Below are 20651 nucleotides of genomic sequence, written 5' to 3'. Positions count from 1 at the left end.
ATCAATGGAGCTATTATTCAGTAATATAAAAAAAATTAGCTAACAAGCTATGAAAAGACGTAGAAGAATCTAAATACATATTCCTAAGTGAAAGAAGCCAGTCTGAAAATGCAATCAATACATATTGTATGATTCCAACAATATGACATTCTGGAAAGTCAAAACTGTAGAATTAGTAAAAACACCAGTGGTTCCCAAGGATTTAACAGGAGGGGGAGAGGGATGAACAGGGGGCACACAGAGGATTTTAGGGTGGTGAAATTATTCTCTATGATATCTTAATGGTGAAAAGAGTGATTGATTTGTAAAGCCCATAGAACTCTACAACACAAAGAGTAAACCCTAATGTAAACTCTGTACTTTAGTTAATAATAATGTATAGCTTTTGGTTTACTGTTTGTAACAAATGTTCCACACCATGCAAGATATTAATAATTTGGGGAATTCTGTGTGGTTGGGGTAGAGGGAGTACCAGGGAACTCACTACTTTCTCTGCAACTTCTCTGTTAAACTATCAACGTTCTAAAAACGAGAGTCAATTAAAAAATAAGCTACATGTTTTGTGAAATATTAAAATGTTTTAGTATTCTTAAATTTATTTCTTCATGTATTTGATAATTTTAGTGTTTATATGTACCTTTAAAATAATAAAATTAATATTTTTATTTGACTCCACTTGGAAAATTTAATAACCCTTACTTCTCACCCACATATTGTGTTCTAAAATACTGCTTTCTTTAATTTTCCTCTCCCATATTAATAATAGGAAATATTAAACAGAAACAGTCATTTCTGAGGTTTTAAAAAATATATATGGAAGCATACTTAAGGAAGCTAACACAAAAAGAGATTCATTCCAGAATGAAATAACTACAGGATGAGAGTTTGAAGCAAAATATACAAATAAAATTAAAATGTTGGATGTTGGGGAGTTCCTTGGTAGCATAGTGGTTAGGATTCTGGGCTTTCACTGCTGTGGCCAGGGTTCAATCCCTGATTGGGGAACCAAGATCCCACAAGCCATGTGGAGTGGCCAAGAAAAAAAAATTCTTTGGATGCTATACCTTGTTTTTAACCCAAGGGAATCTCCAGGGGAAAAAAAAATTGATGAATTTTTAAAATATTAGGTGTTTATAACTTTTATATGGCATTCATATGTAAAACCTCTCTCTCTGAGATGTCCTTATTCCTTCCATGGATGATGCCTCTCTCTGCACAACTATTGCCATCTTCCCTTGCCTCACCTTGGACCATGTTCTGTTGTTACCCTCTCTTTACCACTTTCAGAATCACACTTCATACTGGCTTTATTTTTTTCTTGCCTAAAATATTTTAAGGCCCGCTGTATTCTAAGTCTTTAGTATATCAGGGATGGATGGATGAAACTTTATCTGATACTTTTTTTTTCCCCCATGTGGATGGGTTGGGGAAGTGAAATGGGAGAAGAGGGTCCCTAAGAGTCAGGTTGAGTCACACGTAAAAAGGGAATGCCAAGGACCTCTGGCTGAAAGCATCTGTATGCAAGAGACGTCAAAAGTCATTTCCAGGGCTTCCCTGGTGGCGCAGTGGTTGAGAGTCCGCCTGCCGATACAGGGGACACGGGTACGTGCCCCAGTCCGGGAAGATCCCACATGCCACGGAGCGGCTAGGCCCGTGAGCCATGGCTGCTGAGCCTGCACGTCCGGAGCCTGTGCTCCGCAACGGGAAAGGCCACAACAGTGAGAGGCCCGTGTACCGCAAAAAAAAAAAAAACAACAAAAAGTCATTTCCAGTGGGTGCAGGTTCAAGAAATAAAAAATTAGGCCAGGCTGGTTGCCAGAGAAGGGAACTCCTGGACTATGAACTGAAAACCCTGCATAGGGACAGTGTTTGAGTAGTTGCCTTTTTAACCTTTCCTTAGCACTGAACTTTACTCTTAGATGAAGATTTAGATTTCTCACTTTTACCTGGACATTTCTATATAGGTGAAATACTGTCATCTATAAATTGAATCTGTCCTATTCTCCATGAACACTCACTTCTTCCCTTTCTTATCTCTCAACTCAAATATCACTCCTTAGTCATCCTTGCTAGAAAGCCAAGATTTATGATTTTTTTTCATTTTCCTGCTCTTATGTCTAAATTATATATTAGATCAATAAATCTACTATACTCTGTACTCAAAATGTGCTTTTAAAAATTACTGGCAAGGAGACTTAGGGGCAGTGGCTCTTTCTCATTAAAAATTACCATGTTGTTTTCCTTAATATTTAGTTGCAAGCTTTATTTGGGCAGGAACCATATAGGTTTTGCCTGCTATTGAATGCCCAGCACCAAACACAATGCCTGGCATATAGTTGGGATGCAAACCTTTCTGGAATGAATTATAAGTTAATTAAATGTTACTCAAGAGCAAGAAATAATCTCTATCCCCAACCCAAACCCTTAAGATTAATCTGGATGGTAGATATAGGAACCCCAGCTAAAAAAATCATAATGTTACGTAATTATTATTACCAGTGTCTGCAAATGTCATAGAAATTTCCTACTGAGGAAAACTAGAATTTTTTCTGTGGGTAAGGATCTGCTATAGATGGTATTTAGTTTAGCACAAACTTTAAATAACATTTAGTATTGAAAGGTAGATCTGAGGTGTAGTTTAGGAAGAGGAATAGGCAGGAATACTTACCTGCCCTGCTTATAGTGATAATGAATGAGGGCGTAGAGGCTGGCCCACAGGAAGAGGTCAGAAAAAAGGCAGCAAATGGAGACTAAGAATATAGCTTTTGGAAGAAAGTCAAAACTTAAGGAGAGATGTCTTATGATAGTTTCCAAGATAAGGGATAACCAATTGGAAGAAAAAGGGTTCTAAGCTATAGTCTATGTGGTAATATTATTATATTAGCACAACTTCTACTATACAGGTTAACCTATGTTAGCTGTATTTTAGGTAATTGAAGAAACTACCAAAAACTCAAAACCTACATCTCTACTATGTTATAAATTTTTCTACATCCCATATAATTTAAATAATTATAAATTATATAAAAATTAATAAATTACATACCTGTATATTAAAATATAAATGTCAAATAAAAATATGTCCTGCTGATTTAGTTATAACACACAGATTTTATTAAAATCAGAAAAAAAAGTTATCTGAGAAATAGAAATTACATATGTATTAAATTTATTAAAATTAAAATTCATTAACATTTCTTAAAATTTCAGGCAAAAAACTAATTTTATTTAGAGATATTCTGAACAAACTGTTCATATTAAATATAGATAATACTGTATTAATTCATAGACAATGACCAAATGATACCAACAATTTCATTTTGGTTTTCAGACATATCCTTTGACTACTGTAATACAGCTCAGATAAATTACAAAATATCTTACTGCTAGTTTATTATGAATCATATTTACTATAATTACGTAACTGATTAAATATTGTGAATTTCATGAGTATATTTATTAAAAATTCAGGTGATGGCTGGTTAATATAATAATAATTTTACAGAAATCCCCAACAAATTCAGTTTACATTTTAAGTATTGCTATTTAAATTTAAGTATTCTTTTAGAAAACAATCTCACCTATTAAACTTTCAAAATACTATGCAAATTATGACATAGAAAATGGTTACTTTTGTTAACTAAATAAAATTAAATCTACTAATCCCTCCAAAGTGTTTTAAAACCAATTATGGCTTTATCCATCTCTCTTATTACCTGTATATACATAATACTAGCTTCATAAATGTGTACTGCTAAGCACACAGAATAAATGTAAAGGGATAAAGTAATGTAATAGGAAGAAGTGAAAGAAAAACAGAGAAACCCTAAAACTGAAGGAACTAATTAAAAGTTGTGGGAGAACAAAACAAAGCAAAGAACGTGAGGGTTATATATAGCTTTACAATTGGCCACTTACCCACCTCTGCAGCGTGTGTAATGATTAATTCTGACTGAAGAACAAAGACTACTGGTTTGATGTGCTTAACTAGCTGAATTCCTGAGAGGGAAAAAGAACTGACAACTAAAAAGAGACTGATAATTTTAATTTTGAATAATATGAAGTTTAACTAAGTTTTAAAAGGGGCAAAACTATTAAAAAGTATATGCTTCTCTTTCGTTTTCATACTGACTTGAGAAAATACAGTGTTTTATTGTCATTAGTGCTTTGTAGCTATGATATTTACTGATTTCTCAAATTAATCTTATTACAGTTAGCCTAAATCCATTAATTGGTCTTGAATACAAACATGTTTCCTGGCCACTGTAAAAAACTAACACATTTTCACAAATATAGACAGAGGTTTTTTTCCTTTACATTTTGAAGACTGAAATTATAATGCAACTCATAATAAATATCCAAAGAAGCTCTGTAGCTACTATGTAGACGGGGTATATTGTGATTTCATATCATTGTCATTATGTGTACATGCGCAAACTTAGCAGTTTTTAAATGGTCCAATCACCTAATTATCAACTTTGTTTAATTATTTTTATTGGAAGCAGTTTGATTTAAGCCAAGTTTCCTGTTTTAACTTAAAATATCTTCAAATGTATTACAGTGAAATTCAATACTGGACACAAAAATTCTTGACACATACTAGACAATATAAATAAAGGCAATTAGATAAACTCTAATTTTTTTTCTTTTTTTTTTTTGTGGTACAGGGGCCTCTCACTGCTGTGGCCTCTCCCGCTGCAGAGCACAGGCTCCGGACGTGCACGCTCAGCGGCCATGGCTCACAGGTCCAGCCGCTTCGCGGCATGTGGGATCTTCCCGGACCCGGGCATGAAGGCGTCTCTCCTGCATCGGCAGGCGGACTCTCAACTACTGCGCCACCAGGGAAGCCCTAAACTCTAATTTAAAATAACTAGAAGAGACAAAATATTATTTAGGTTTGTTTGGTTTGCAAGTGATAGAAATCATTATTAAAACAGAATCATTAGATATCTTGCAGAGTTAAGCTTGGGAAAATCAGGGGTACAGCTTGATCAGATATTTGAACATCTGAGAGCATCCATTTCCTTGTCTCGTTTCTGCTTTCCTGTGTAGCTGATTAATTCTGTTCTCTCTTTTCATACTTATTTCCTTTACCCCTCAATCTACTTTGAGAAAAATATGATTTTTTTTTTTTTTTTTTACCAGGAGGAAGAGAGTTTCAAAACATGATTTGAAGCTGAAAATCCTTAGGGATCTCTTTGGCCCATCTTAAGAGAAGTATCCAACCCTGGATCAGTCAAACGTGACAAAGGCAAGAGGGCTCTGATTAACCTTATTGAAATCAGGTACCATCCTAAGGCTAATCAACTATGGTGACAGTAGGCTGACATTGTAAATGTGATCATTCTTAGGTAAAGCTCATTGTTGGAGGGAGCACTTATGACAAGCGCTGGAATGAATAGGTAGCTAGTCTCATAAGTTTAAATGTATCCTGCATTTACCACGTCTCAAAACTATACTACAACCTTAAAAATACTAATTATGACAGATCTGATGATTATTGTGATTATTATTATGGGTTATAGAAAGCAACATGCCACCAGAATAATGTAAGTCATTCCTAAGAGTTTAAAGAAATGTAGAAAAAATTTCAGATTCTGAATATGATACAGAATAGGCACAAAGTTGTACTGAGGTACCAAGGAAAGAATAGCATGTAATTTTACGGATTAATAAATGCTATTTACTAACTTCCAGAACAAGACAGCAGCGACAGGACATAATAAAATCTAACTCTGGAAATGATTCAAAGGCTATAAAAACAAATTTATGAATATAATGCTGTGCTAAAACAAAACGAGGAAATAGATTTTGCAAGAAGCAGAAATTTAGGTTCATGCATAAGAGGAATATGCAGTTAGGAAAACACAGTGGTCATTCGGTCAGTAACGATGCTCCTATGAGACCAAGTAGGGAGCTTCTTCCTAGGTGTTGGAGCAGAAACAACACTGACTTAAGGCAAGAAACAATACTGCCATATGTGCTCTATATATAAAATCTAAAGATGCTCATCAACTGGGCCAGAAAGAAGATGTAATCACTTTTTAAAAGTTTATACAGTATTTGAAAAATGAAAATCAATAAAATTTTTAAAATACTACGAAACATTTATAGAGAATAAAAATCAGTCTTATAGCTTATAATAGGTACTAACTGCATTCAGAATAAAAAAATCTGTGCATAATTATGGATATGGTAGATAATTTTTCATGTAACAGACAACAATATAAATCATTTTATAAAATAAATTTGAACATATAAACTCTTCTACAAAATTACAGATGCAAGAAAAATTGTTGAAGACAAACTGAAATTTTTACCAAACTAATTATAATGAAAAACATTGAAATATGTGTTAAATGGCAACACCCTAAATGGTACCAGACCCAGACTGATTTGGGAATGAATTATGGCAAAACTTCAGGGAATACATATTTTAGGAAAATATAGCAGAAAAAATGAGATTAAAAGGCAATGCTATGGGCTTCCCTGGTGGCGCAGTGGTTGAGAGTCCGCCTGCCGATTCAGGGGACATGGGTTCGTGCCCCGGTCCGGGAAGATCCCACATGCCACGGAGCGGCTGGTCCCATAAGCCATGGCCGCTAAGCCTGCGCATCCAGAGCCTGTGCTCCGCAACGGGAGAGGCCACAACAGTGAGAGGCCCACGTACCAGAAAAAAAAAAAAAAAGGCAATGCTATGATTGCAAAATGAGGCAAACATCCTAAATAATATAGCATACCCAGTAGGATGTTAGAGAATACTATTTTGTGACTAAGTAAGACAAATCTTATGTAGTAAGGTGTTTCAGCATGAAAAAGTATATTACTGTAATTTACTAAATTAATAATTAAAGGAGAACATACATGTGATCATCTTTATAGAGGGATAAAATGACAAAATTCATTACAAGTTCATCATATTAATCATTGTGAACTGAAATTAAAAGTAAACCTCCTTAAATAGACAAAAGCATCTATTGTAAGCATCACACAGAAAGAATGCTTATTCTCATCCTTATTATTACATTGTAATTGTGTTCCTAGCTAACGCAGTGAGACAAGAAAAAGAAATGAGAGATAGAAAGATTTAAAAGGAAGAGTCAATGTCATTAGACTCAGCAATATAGTGTAGCTGTTAAAAGTAATCACTTAAGTCTGGAGCAAGGACTGCTAAGATGAGGTTTCAAACCTCGTCTTTGCCATTTACTGCCAGATAACCTTGAACAATTTATTTAACATCCTTCTGCCTTTGATTACTCATCTGTAAAACAGAGGTAATAATAATAACAATAACACATAACTTGCGAGGTTCCAATGAGGACTGAAAGAGTTAGTTTACAGAAAGAACCTAGAAAACCTTTTCATTGGTAAATACTGTATAAGTTCTTAATTATATTTTTAATACTTACAGCCAATATGAACATCTACCAGGAAAGAGTTGAGAGTCAACTGACAAATGTAAATAATCAGAGATTTGAAATATTGTCAGATAGAAGTTCAAAAAACAATAGTTTTCAGAGAGCAACTTTACTAATAAAGGACAAAATTAAAGATTCCATTAATATGTCCCAAAGTATAGTTATCCACCACTGACCTATTCCCCCTTGCAGTCTTCCCCATCAGAGTAAATAGCAATGTCAATCATTGAGTTGCTCAAGCCAACAAACTTGAAGCTGTCCTTGACTTCTTCCATACTCTACTACTTTCCATCAGTAAATACAAAATCAAACCACTTCTCTTCATCTTCAGTGCTACTACTCTAATCCAGGATAGCACAATTAATCACCAGTATTAATTCCACAGCCTCCTTACTGGTTTCTCACCTTTGACTCCTCTTCTTTATTTTATTTTCAACCAAGAAGTCAACTATACCTTTAAAAGAGAAATTAGCTCAAAATATCCTTTGATTCTCATCTCATTCAGACCAAATCCCAAATGCTTAAAATTTCTGAGAATTGCTTATATAATTTGGAGAACAATCCCTCTCTGATGTCATCACCTATATCTCTCTCCTTCCTGTAATCCACTGCAGGCTCATGAGAACCTTGCTATTCTTCCAACAAGCCAAGCATTTTTCTGCTTCAGAAGCTTTATACTTGCTGTTTTTTTCTAGAAATGTTGTCCTTCAGACCCTGCATAGCTTAATTTTTCACTTCAAGTTCTTGCTCAAATATTATTAAAGATTTACCTCATCCCCCTATATAAAATTGCAACTCCAGTCCCTCACCTGAACATTCCTTATTTACCATACCCAGCTGTATTTTTCTCCATAGCAGTTAAAAACATACAGCATGTTACGTGTTTTCTTGATTGTTTATTGTCTATGTCTTCCTCGTTAGAATAAACTGTGAGGTGAGCGAGTATTTTTGCTTGTTTGTATTTCTTTTACTTTTTGTTTTGATTCCCATAGTTATATCTCTAGTACCTAAAAGAGTGCCTGGCATGCATCAGGCACTCAGTAAACATTTGATTAATAAGTGAAGGAATGAATATATAAGTGAAATAAAATATAAAATGTTTAGCAATAAAACAAAAATATATAAGATTGTTATGAATAAAACTGTATGACATTATTGATAAGATTTTTAAAAGACGTGCGAGTTTGGAAAGGTATATGATATTCATTATATTGCAAATACTTCAGGTCTCTTTAAATTATATATAAATTCAGTGCAAGTCCAATCACAATTTCAAAGAGATTAATCACGGACACCAACACACTGACTGTAAACAGATACAACCGTGGAAATGCTGTTTATAGCAGCAAAAATGAGAAAGCCACATAAATTGTCATCACTTAGGAAATAAATAAAATGTATTATAACTAAATAACATTTAGATAGAGTAAACTAGATCTATATGCATCAACTTGAAGTAAAGAAATAAATTAAAAGCGGATATATATGCATCTATACACATGCTATATCAGTTACATATCCATGATTTCAATTATCTGTAAAAGGTCATCATGCAAAAGATGTATTTATTTTATGTGAATGTCATATTACTGATTTTTTAAAGAAACTTAGGAGTTTACAAATCAAACTTAATAATTACCTGTGAAGAGAACAATACAGAAGCTTGTCCAAATTTAGTGTACTTTATTATGACCTAAATGTGTTAAAGTCATTGAATTAACGTATGACAAATTATATTTCTGTTCTTAAAATTAATTTTCAAATCAGTGATGTATGGTAGGTTAATAAAGAGATATCTTAATGTTTAATGTAATGTTCCTCTCCCCCCCCCGCCAAAGTGTTATTAAATTAATGGTGTGTTTTACTTAGAGTCCATGACATTTAAAAATCAATGAAATACGAGATTTTTACTTTGAAACTGGTATAGTGCAAAATATGAGGAATTATATCAGAAACTTCTAAAGAAAAATTGGAGTAATGATGCTATTTAAGGATCAATATTGCTAAATATCCTACCATCAGTGTATATATTGTTGTTACAGCTTATGGAAAGTTTGGCTTTCAAGTCACAATGCAAACCTAATACATTGTTCACATTGACTTCTGAAAAATTCCTTCTAAGAGCAATACATTAGAAATAAGCATATTTTCTCTCCATAAGCCCAGTGCAACATTATATTTTCTCAGTACTAGAACAGATGGCTCTTCTCCATTTTTCTATCAGCATAAGACACTTGTTAAAAAAGCAAAGAGAAAAAAAATTTTCATTTACACACTGGCACCTCTCTCATTCCCTTCAGATGCTTGTACTCTGGGAGGGTGAGGGAATGAAGCTGATGCAAGAAACCTGCAACAAATCTTGAGAGCATGATCTCACTGAATGAAATAAATTATTTAAATTATTATTTCTCATTTTATTTTTCTTTGTCATACTGTTGATTTACATCTGCTGAGACTAAATGTACTTATGGAGAAGCTATTCAGACCCCAGCCACTGAGAAACATAAAGGAAGAGGGAATACTCCGAAGAGAGGCTTATGACCTAGCTGAGAAGGCAATATACCTGAAACAGCACAAATCTGCCCAAATGGTGTTTTAGTGTTGCTTATTCCCCAAGAGGAACCAAAGATCATAGACACACGTCAGTGCTCTGGGGAGTACTGGGGGTGGATCTAAATTTGGGAGATCTGCTGGACATAGATGTCCACGTCACCATCCTACCTGTACCACGAACAAAAGAATGCTTGAATTGAACAAATGGAGTTATGGCAAGATTCAAGGTGGGAAGAGAAGCTCCTGTGAACTTGTGTGTATAGACTTTGTGTTTTTTCACTATAAAATTCTTATGATTTCTACTACTGAAAGTATGTTCAGTGGGGATGTTTTACATGTATGTATTATGAATGTTCATAAGTGCCATAGAGTATTGGACCATTTCAAAAGAGCCACATATAAAAAAAAATGCTGATACCTTAAGGATCTCACAACCCAATAAACACTTTTGAGTTACAAGCCTTTATGACAGTGATTTTGCTGATTGAAGCCTCTGTTAAAAGGAGTTGGGCTTTACCCAATGGTACCCCTTGAGGTTTTCAACTTGTTGCTTCCCTGTGATTGGTTACTAGCTGCACTCCATTTTACAAAGCAGCTATTAGATTATTAATAGGCTTTTTTCAAAACTAAACTTTTAAGTCGTGGAGGCTTTGTAACTCTTGAGGACTTCAGTTCCTGGTTATAAAACCTTTGCATGATTTTCAGATCAGACCATAGGCAATCACCAAGATGAGTCTCATGGGGAAAAGTTTGCCCTCCTCCTACTGGACTTTGTCCACAGCCAAGGTGTTATGGTCTCTCAAGAGGGCTGCATAAAGGACTCAGGCCCGGTGGCTGAAAATACTCTTCACATATTTACATTCCTAGCCTGGTGCCTAAGTTCCGAAGTCTCTTTTTCTGAGACCTTTTCTTTGGGTCTCCCTCAAAAGTGAGGTGACCCCCATGTTTGTGCTGATCTACCTGACCACTGATCAGTGCACCATTCCAGGGGAGAAAAGGGCACAGGGAGAGACTGTACCTTCTCTGGCTTTAGACTCTTGCTTATACCATCATAGTAACTAATTAAAAGCTTAAGTCTCATTTTTGACTCATTGTTACTTTTCTGGTAGTGAAGTAGCCAATCAAAGAAAGTTCTCTCACCCAACTCAGCTGAGCTCCTGACAACTCTCAAAACTGACGCTCCCATTTTGGGATAGCTCAGTCAGTCAGAATCAACAACTAATAATGTGGGAAAGGCCCAACAAGCCTCAGCTGTCAGTGGCAACTGGAAATGATATATTCTAAGAACTCAGTAGACCTGACCCAGTAGCATCTTGACTTTATGTGAAAAAGTAGTAGCTATGTTGTTAAGGGGAACTTTGTTCCCCACTCTGTCCCCTTAAACAAAGCTTCTGGCTCACAAGAGACACTGATTTACAGATTTCTCTTAAATACCTGGAGCATGGCTCACTAAATGGATGACAGCTAATGTGTCCACTGTGTTCCTGCTGATGTTCAACCACAGCACCAGCAATGCAGAGCTGGAAATGGGTATGATCACTCTGTTCAATGAGCAGAAATCAAGGCTTTTCTGATAGCTGTGATAAATTCTTTCCCTGATGAAACCTGTTATATTTTTACTGACACTTGAGCTACTGATGGGCCTATCTCGTCAGTCTGCCACTTGGAAGACTTCAGAATGGCAAATTAAATGCACCCTTCTTAGGGGTCACAAACTGTGGAAACAGATCATAGCTGCTGATTGGACCGTCAGGGTAACTCAGGTAGCATCTATGGTAAAGACCTATTCTCTGATGAGACAGACTGGAATCAAGCTGCTTATCAAGACTGTACTGCCCAGATTGCCACTCCTGCCCTTTTGATCTTCATGGCAATAATCCACTATCAAAGAGTGGGCACAAAGGAAAGGATTCCATGTTTCTAGAAAAGGGGCTACCACTGCATGTTAGATTTGTGACACTTAGCAAGTTGATATGGCTGCTCATGGTGAGGGAGGACAAATAGCATAGCATTTGCCTCTGCTTACTCCTGGCAAAACCAAGGTAGAGTGTCTGTATTTGCTAATACATCCCATTTACCTAGGTTAATGCCTCAGGCCAAGTTAAGAGGTTAATACAGAAAATTAAGGAAAAAAACACCTGGTTTTCTAAGATAAACTCTGATGATTTGTGGGATTTGTAGAACTGGGTCAAGTACCCTTTGTGGCATAACTGAGGACAGCACTGCAGGTTGGTCTCAGTTTGCTGCTCTAAGCCCTGTTCACAGTAGCCTTAATTAAAGCAGTTGGATTTGGTCTCAGCCTCTGTCACAGAGTGGCAGACAGAATGATGTGCTCATGGATAATTTGCCCAGAAACCAAACTGAGGTATAAACAAGGGGTGGATATAGTTGAGAAACAATACTCCATCTTCTCTCATGTTTCCACATATCTTATGAGCAAAGCACTAACTGTACTTTGTTATAGATTATCTTTTCAAAGTTTTTTTGTAAAACATTTACCCTTGGAGGATAGAGATAGTGTCTCCCCTCAAAGCAAAGAGCAGGTTTGCTTTATTGTCTAATATAATAAAATAATCTTTAACTCTGGTAAAAAAAAAATGTTAATAAAAAAGGTTTGCATAAAGCCAATTATAAAAGATTTAAGTTTCTAAGCTCAGAGTTGTGGGAATTAGTGCATAAATCTGTTGAAACTGTAATAACTGCAATTGCTATGAGGAATAACCTATCCTTTGTCTTCTACCGGAATCCATGAAACTGTGGAGGCTAATGTGTTAGATATCAGTAGGACAAATTTTCAGATATTTCACATTTCGTGTCATATTCCTCCCTGTGCATATCATAGGTTCACCACCTCTTTTTTTGGTTTGATTTTTTTAATGTCATCTTTTCACTGAGGCTATAGTCACCTTATCTAAAATTACTCCCCCTCACACCCACATTTCCCATGCCACTTCCTTGATTTTCTTGTCTCAGCACCCATATCTAGCAATCCTACTGTATTTTACTTATTCATGTAGTTTACTGTGTCTCAACCAAAGAGAATGTATACTCCCTGAAGGTCTTTGTCTATTTTCTTTGTAGTTTATTTGCCAGTATCTAGAACTGTGGTTGAAACATGGGAGGAGCCCAGTAACACTCTTTAAATGATTAATAGGGTGGCAAGGACTGTTAAAGATGCTGAGGAGAACGGGGGAATATATCTGGAGGCAATGGGAGATAAAATGTGCAAGACAGATACATGCCGAATTCTAAGTCTTTGAAAACCAACAGAGAACAGTAGATTCCTCATCCTGAATTCACTGTTTTTGAGAACGGAACCAGAATACCCTAGTTGTTACCCTTCCATCTCACTTTGGTACAGAAGATCCATAGATCTCATCAATTCTACCACACAAATACTCTAGGATTTTATTCCATTCACAGCTTTTTGTAATTTGACTCACAGTTAAACTCTAGTCTCATATTTAACTTCTCTGTGTTTTGCATTTACTAACATAGTTAACATATTCAAACACATTGGTTTTTCAAATCTCTTTATGGCTTTCTGTATCCTGATGGTTCTCCCCTCTTTACCCACTGGCTTGCTATCTCCTATTCATACTTCAAAACTTAATTTGAATGTATTCTCCTTTAGAAAGCTGTGTTAAACATCTCCTTCACTCATCCAAAAATATGTTACCGAATGCCTCCAAGGGGCATAAGTTTAAATCCTCCATAGAAATCATTAACTTAAATTGAAATTGTCTCTTATTTTTTCATACTAGAGTGTTAGAAGACCCTTGAAGAGAAAGGACTACATTCTTTTTACTTTTTTTAATGCATCTATGATTCCTGTACCAGTAACCAGTTCACAGCAGTAACTGAATACAAATAAAGTTAAATTTAGTGCTGTAAGGTACTGTGTACAGAATAATTAATCTTAACATCAAATATATAGTTAAAGTCCACTTGAAGTGAGTTTTGATTTTGTTTTACTGAGTTTTGCGTAAAATATCAACACGACAATATCTCAGTATGCATTCAGTAATGCGTAAAATATGCATTGGTTGAGAAGTCATTATAAATCTGTGGATTAAATCATCAGAATAAATGAGATTTCTGTGGAAGACAAACTGTGCTCAGTGTGCTCATTCCCTCTTCTCAGTTTTGTTTTCTTCATATAATTTATCACTGTCTGAAAATGTACTATTAGTCTGTTTTCCTGGTTACCATTACTTATCTAGCACAAGATTGAATAGTTCATGGGAGCAAAGGTCTGCCTGGGTTACAGTCAGAATTATGGCTGTCACCTAGAAGACACTGAATAAACATTATTTTTCTTTTTCCAGTTGTTTTATCTTGCCCCAAGAATAATTCATGATATTAATAATCATAGAGAGGTCTGATATTAATTATGAAGATTTCTAAGAATTCAGCAAGCTTATTTCTTCTGTCTTTTAAGGATACGGCAAGCTTTGAATGGCCAGTACACATGTGTTATTATTCTGAAAATTGAGGTTACAACTTGTTTTAAAAACATGCCATTTACAGCCTTTTTAGAACTCGTTGAAAAAGATACGCATGTATTTTATTATTCTAAATGGCATGTAACATGCTTTTTTGTTTGTTTGTTTTTGTTTTTCATGGAGCCCCAATGATTCTAAATAGGAATTATTTGAAATGTCAAAGAATTAGGCACTGGTACTGAGATGATGGAGAACTTGCAGGATAAAAACTAAAAGATGTAATAATAAGCTAACTTTTCTGTTATTGTTATTGTTCTGCTAACACTTTATTTACTCATAGTTCCTTCTTACATGCTGGGTGGGAGGGATATTAGTAGCAATGTTCTTTCAAATATTTAACAACAAACTCACTATTGGAAACACAAAACAAAACAAAACTTAAACTGTACCACTTACCAATTACCATGGTGAAAACATTTTTGACATGGTTGATTTCAAGCTACTGATGTGTCAGTGGTTCACAAAATTCCTAAAATTTTGTTAGTTTTCCTAAGTCATTAGGAGTTGGCTTGGAAAACAGAGTATGTTTCGTGGGAAGAAACAGAGGACATTAAGCCTGTAAAAATTTGTGTTTTTTGATTCATGCTTGGCTTGGGATTCATACTTACTTGCCTGGAAGGATGCCTACATGTGAAACAATTATAAGATTTTTCATTCAATGGTCGCTGCAATCTTTTATCAAAGTTTTCTTAGTACTTCAAAAGTGTCATGGCCACAGAGAAAATGGTTCTAATCACTTTTACCATGTAATAATTAGATAAGTAAATTCTATATTGTTCTTTTTTTACCTGCAATTAGATGAAACATCATGGAGTGGAAAGAATTAGGAGTTAAGAGGCTTAATTTAAATTCTAGTCTTGCTCTGTGAATCTGATGGTAAAACTTGGTCCAAGTCACTTAACCTCTTATAGCTTAGAATTCTTAATAAATATTTGTTACGTACTTGAATGAGAGTATTAGACTACATGCTCTCAAAAATTCATTTATGTACAAACTTTACTGACTACCTGGATACTTCACAACTCAAAACTTTGCTACCTGCTGTGATGACATCATGTAGTCTGATATTATAATAATTTTTTGCAATCAGTGCTAACTTGAGTAACATCAATAAAATTATTATAATACATGCATAATGCATATATAGGAAGGGCATCAAACATATTATAAAGAAACAAGTACAGATTATTTTGTGTTAAGAACAAATCATCTTCAAGATAATTTATAAAAATACAACATATTCAAGTATATATTATTCTAGAATACATTTGTTACCATCTATATTAATCATAGAAATCACCAGAAGTGAAAAACAAATAAGAAACAAGCACAATTATATCAATATTTAGAAATTAAGTTCCAATTAATTTTGAATAGATACATTTGTAGTAGTGATGGTACAGCAAAACGATTAGTATCAATACTTAAAAAGTTTCCTCTTTAAATTTATTAAAGAAATATTAGAGTAGATAAATAAGAAGCAAAAATTAAGGGCATAATAAGGGCAGCACACTTGATTCTGGTCAAGTCTGAATATAAATCTAGTCTAGAAGCCTAAGCCTAATTCATCCTAGTGATGGATGTAACTGAATGTCAATAAGAAGATAAAACTGCCTACTGAGATCAAATAAAAACTGCCTATTGAGATAAAATAATTGAAGAGCCACAAATTTCTAATTCTTTGAGTAAAAATTGTTTTTCTGAGGGATGTTCAGTAAGGTTCAGAATATACTTTCAGTGACAGTGTTTTCTTTTGTTTTTGTGTTGTTTTGTTTTGTTTTTAATGCGGCCAAGGTCCTTTCTAGTCAACATGATTGTGACTGGCCACCTGGTGATTGTCACCTTCCCTTTATTGGACTGGAATCTCTTGGTCTCAGAAACTTTGGATAAAACCATTTCTTAATATTGTTCAATTTTAATGTTCAGTATATGGAATAAACATCTCCTCTACTAGCATTTTCCAGTAGAGATATAATGTGGGTCACATATGTATTTTTAAATTTTCTAATAGCCGTATTAAAGATAGTAAAGGGAACAGATTAAATTAATATTAATAATGTATTTGAGCTAATTCAACATATCCAAACTGTTTTTATTTCTCCTTGTAACAATATAAAACTATTAATTATAGTATTCTTTTTTCTTGTCTTCAAAATTAAGTATTTTATACTTATGATACATCTCAAATAAAATACAATATTTTCAACAGTTCAAGTGAAATGTAATCCCACCAAGACAATAACGTTGTGTTTAACAGAAACATACAGATAACACTTCAGCTTTTAAATTTAAATTAAATTGAAATAAAAAATTTATTTCCTCAGTCCTACTAGCCACATTTCAAGTACTCAGTAGTCAGATGTGGCTAGTGGCTACCCCAACTCTATACAATAATGTGGGAGTAGAATTTAGAAGAAAAAAAGAAAAACTAAAGAGAGACTATATATCTACACATATTTTCAGGTATTTTTTTTCAGACAAACACAAGCAAAATTTTATTCAACTATTTTATGAAAAGTCAGTGAACAATCCCTAGAGACTCACATTATAATCTGGATTGCTTTGCTTACTCTCTACTTTTAAAGACTAATCCATTTTATACATTTAAATTAAAAATTTATGGTAAAAAGTTGTTGTTGGGGAAGGGGGAATTTCTCCCCTACCCTTCTGAATTCTTTTGGCTGGTCTAATAATTAAATTGACACAAGAGAGATTAACAGGAGAAAAAAAAAAAAAACCCGTACATATGGAGGTCTCATAGAAACAAGAACTCCAAAGTAACAAAAGCAGGCTGTTCGGTTTTTTTTAAATCATTTTTAGACAAATAAATAATTACTTGTCAAGATTTAACAAAACAATAGGGCTTGTGCTTGGGGTAGCAAACTAATGAAGTAACAAAGTTTGTTTATACAGTTTTCTTAATCTCGATTTCCCTAACTCTGGTGATAAGGACGCTTTCTAACCTCCTGGTGTAAAGAGGATACCTTCACATTAAGAGATTTATTTCTCGCTTTCAGAGAGAAAGAGGGAGATCAGAGGGTTTTAAAATATTTTTTCCCACCAATTTTTTCTCAAGCAACTTTAATTAAAATTAATCAACATTCCATTGTTACAAATCTTAGGGCTGTCTGTTCCGAGCCTCAACACTTCCATTTTTATGCCAAACTTTATTAAACAAAAGTTAAATCATAACTTCTTAATAAGACTTGATACCTAATTATGAAGAATAAACAATAACTTTATTTATTTAAATTAAGGACTCATAATAAATATTAAAAATGCAATTATATTTTTTCATTGGACTGACTGCAAATATGATCATAGATTAACCATTTAAACATTTTTTTCAGATGTAAATAAATGATAACATCTACTAATACTATAAGTGAAAGAAACACCACATGGGTTTAGGAGGCAAGAATAAGATCAAAGTTGTATATGCACATAAGAAACATAATAGCAATATTGGGTAACTAATTAGAATTGCTTTTAGAGAAATGCGTATTTTGTATTCACTTACAGTCACCATATCTTGTAATTTTAGTTGCTGTCTGTTTCTGTGAATGGTGAAAAGAAGTTCCATAGACTTGTCTGGTCAGAATAGGCCCCAACTGCCACATGGTGATTCTGCCGTAAATTACATTCACATAGTCTCCTGCAACTGCTCCAGTTTCTCTCCGAGCTGCATTCTTCCAGAGAGTGTAGCTGTTACTACACCTGGCTCTTTGCCCTGGATGCTGCCCAGTTTGCTTCTGTGACATTAACCTGGTGCCTGAGAGTCTGAGTGTCAAGAAGGTTGAATCATTTACAGTTTTCCATTCTGTAGCTCTAACATTTTATGTTGTTTCCTAAATAACAGATGCAGTTTAGCTGCCCTAGCCATGGTAAAAATGCAGCTAGTCTCCTCAGTGGCTGTGTAACAATAATCTTCATTGCATTACCTGGATATACAAATATATGTTTTCTCTATTTCCTTATTTTTTTGTTCACCCATGTGCCTTAGAAGAAGGCTGGAACTTCCACAATTAGAACCGCCCCCCTTCTTTTCTATTTCTATCAGGATTTGAACATGTGAACAGGATGTTATTCCACTTTTATATTACCATATATGAAAATTTATATAAATTAAATCCAGTATATAACATTACTGCATATGAAATAGGAAGGTATAAAAAGATCAATTATTCTATAAACATAACGAATACTCCTTTTTTTCTGTAGTGTATTAGTAAAGAAGTGATTATAGGATGTGACAGGGGTTTTAACTAAACATTATGTCAGAAATTTGGATCCAGAAGCTTATGTATTTATGTGTGTTTGTGTCTGTCTGTATCAAATGATTTTAATTTGTCCAAAGACAAACCCAAACCAACACAAAAGAAATACAAAATGGAAAATACACTGTGGAAACAAATAGTCAATGGTTTTGTTTTGTTTACATTTTAAACATAAAATAATAACCATATTTGGACAGCAGACCTAAGGATGTCTAAGTGTGTATTCTCTAACTTGAACTTTGTATTCTTGAGTTTATCCTGAAAACAAGGCACAGAAATCTTACAAAAAGGTTGATTTGACAAGAGAATACATATAATTATTGTTGCTATGCTAGGGGGAAAAAGGGATTAATAATTCAAAGGCTACCTTATTTTAAGGCTAACTTTTAAAAATCTCAATACATATTTTGTTGTCCAGTTGGGATGGATATGTATATACAGGAGAAATATAACACTGTTTCTTTGTCAGAAATATAATAGTGCTGTGTTGATCACGACTTTTAAAATTTCTATAAACAATGTGACATAGGTGGACAGAATGTTAAAGTACTTCTTCTTCAGTAATTCAACTAGGAGTTGACATATCTCTAAGTATGCTCCCCTTTAGTCATTACTTCTTGTCACCCTTTGAAAATATGCCTGAATACAAGAAGCTATTTTTCAATAAGACATTCAGCTATCAACACTTATTCTATGGTAATTTAAGTTCCTTTGTCTTTTAAGGAAATTGCTGTTGAATTATAGTCTTAGACCATCTCTAATAGCACAGTTACTAAAACTGATTTTTCATACATATTCATAACTATAACCATAAAGACCCTTGCAGATTTCAAAATGATACATCAATCAATGCCACAGATTCTTGCTTAGCAACTCAAAAAATAGTAAGCATAGCCTAGTATTTTCTTTGTAAAACACTGTGCATTTTTATGCAAAACATTATCAAAAAACAATTTGTCTTATGCATATATATATATATTTATATCACAGATGTACGCAAGGTTGAGAAATAAGCAAAATGCTGAAAGAGAGAACTCTTTATGCAGCTCTCTGCCCTTCAAAGTCAATACTCTGCTAGGCAAGTAATAGAGTTCTAAAGGGAAAAAGTAATACAGCCCTAAGCTAGGATACTGTTGAACTTGATTTGGCCCAAAATAGTAGGTAGCAATGTAATTCTGCAGTGTTCCATACCTTCTCATGATCCCTATGTAACATTTTTTCTCACCTATCAACACTAAAACATGAACCTAATGTAGGAAATTCTAGATTAAAGAGTCTTGTGTTGAAACATTATGAAAGAAATTTCTTTATACAAAATTGTTTACTTTTCTTTTCTAAGTAGAGGAAAAAAGTAAATGGAAAATCCAGCAAAATAGCAACAACAAAGAAATAGCACTATGAAAAGGAGACTACAGGTGTTTAACAATTAAATCTTCATCTTATCAACAACACTAGTGAAATATCTGTTGAAGTAACCTGATCATATTAAATAATACTTTGAAAGTTCTTAATTTTGATTTTTATATCATATTATATATTCAAGCATATAAAAACTCAAAAATCACTTTAATAATTTAAAATATAGATACTAAAAATATTTTTAAACCTTTATGAGTTATTTGCAATAATTTTCTTCTTCCCTCATAAACTATGTATATGTTTTCATTATGGTGACTTAGAAAAGGATTATGAATTTAAAAAATACCCCAATTTTAGAGCTAAATGAATAATTTCAAAAAGGTTTAATAATTCCTACTCATTAGTGCAAGGCATATGGGAAGGTAGGCAATGCTAGACATCTAAATTCCTTCAACTTTGCTCCATCCAAACATCCCCAGTTTATTCACCTTATTTTTCCTTGATGGTTACAGATTTGCTTCCTTGATCAACTAAAGAGA

This window comes from Monodon monoceros, unplaced genomic scaffold, assembly GCF_005190385.1.
Source record: "Monodon monoceros isolate NGI ecotype Baffin Bay Population unplaced genomic scaffold, NGI_Narwhal_1 Super_Scaffold_20, whole genome shotgun sequence".
In the NCBI taxonomy this organism is placed as follows: domain Eukaryota; kingdom Metazoa; phylum Chordata; class Mammalia; order Artiodactyla; family Monodontidae; genus Monodon; species Monodon monoceros.
Note: the sequence above shows the minus strand (reverse complement) of the source record.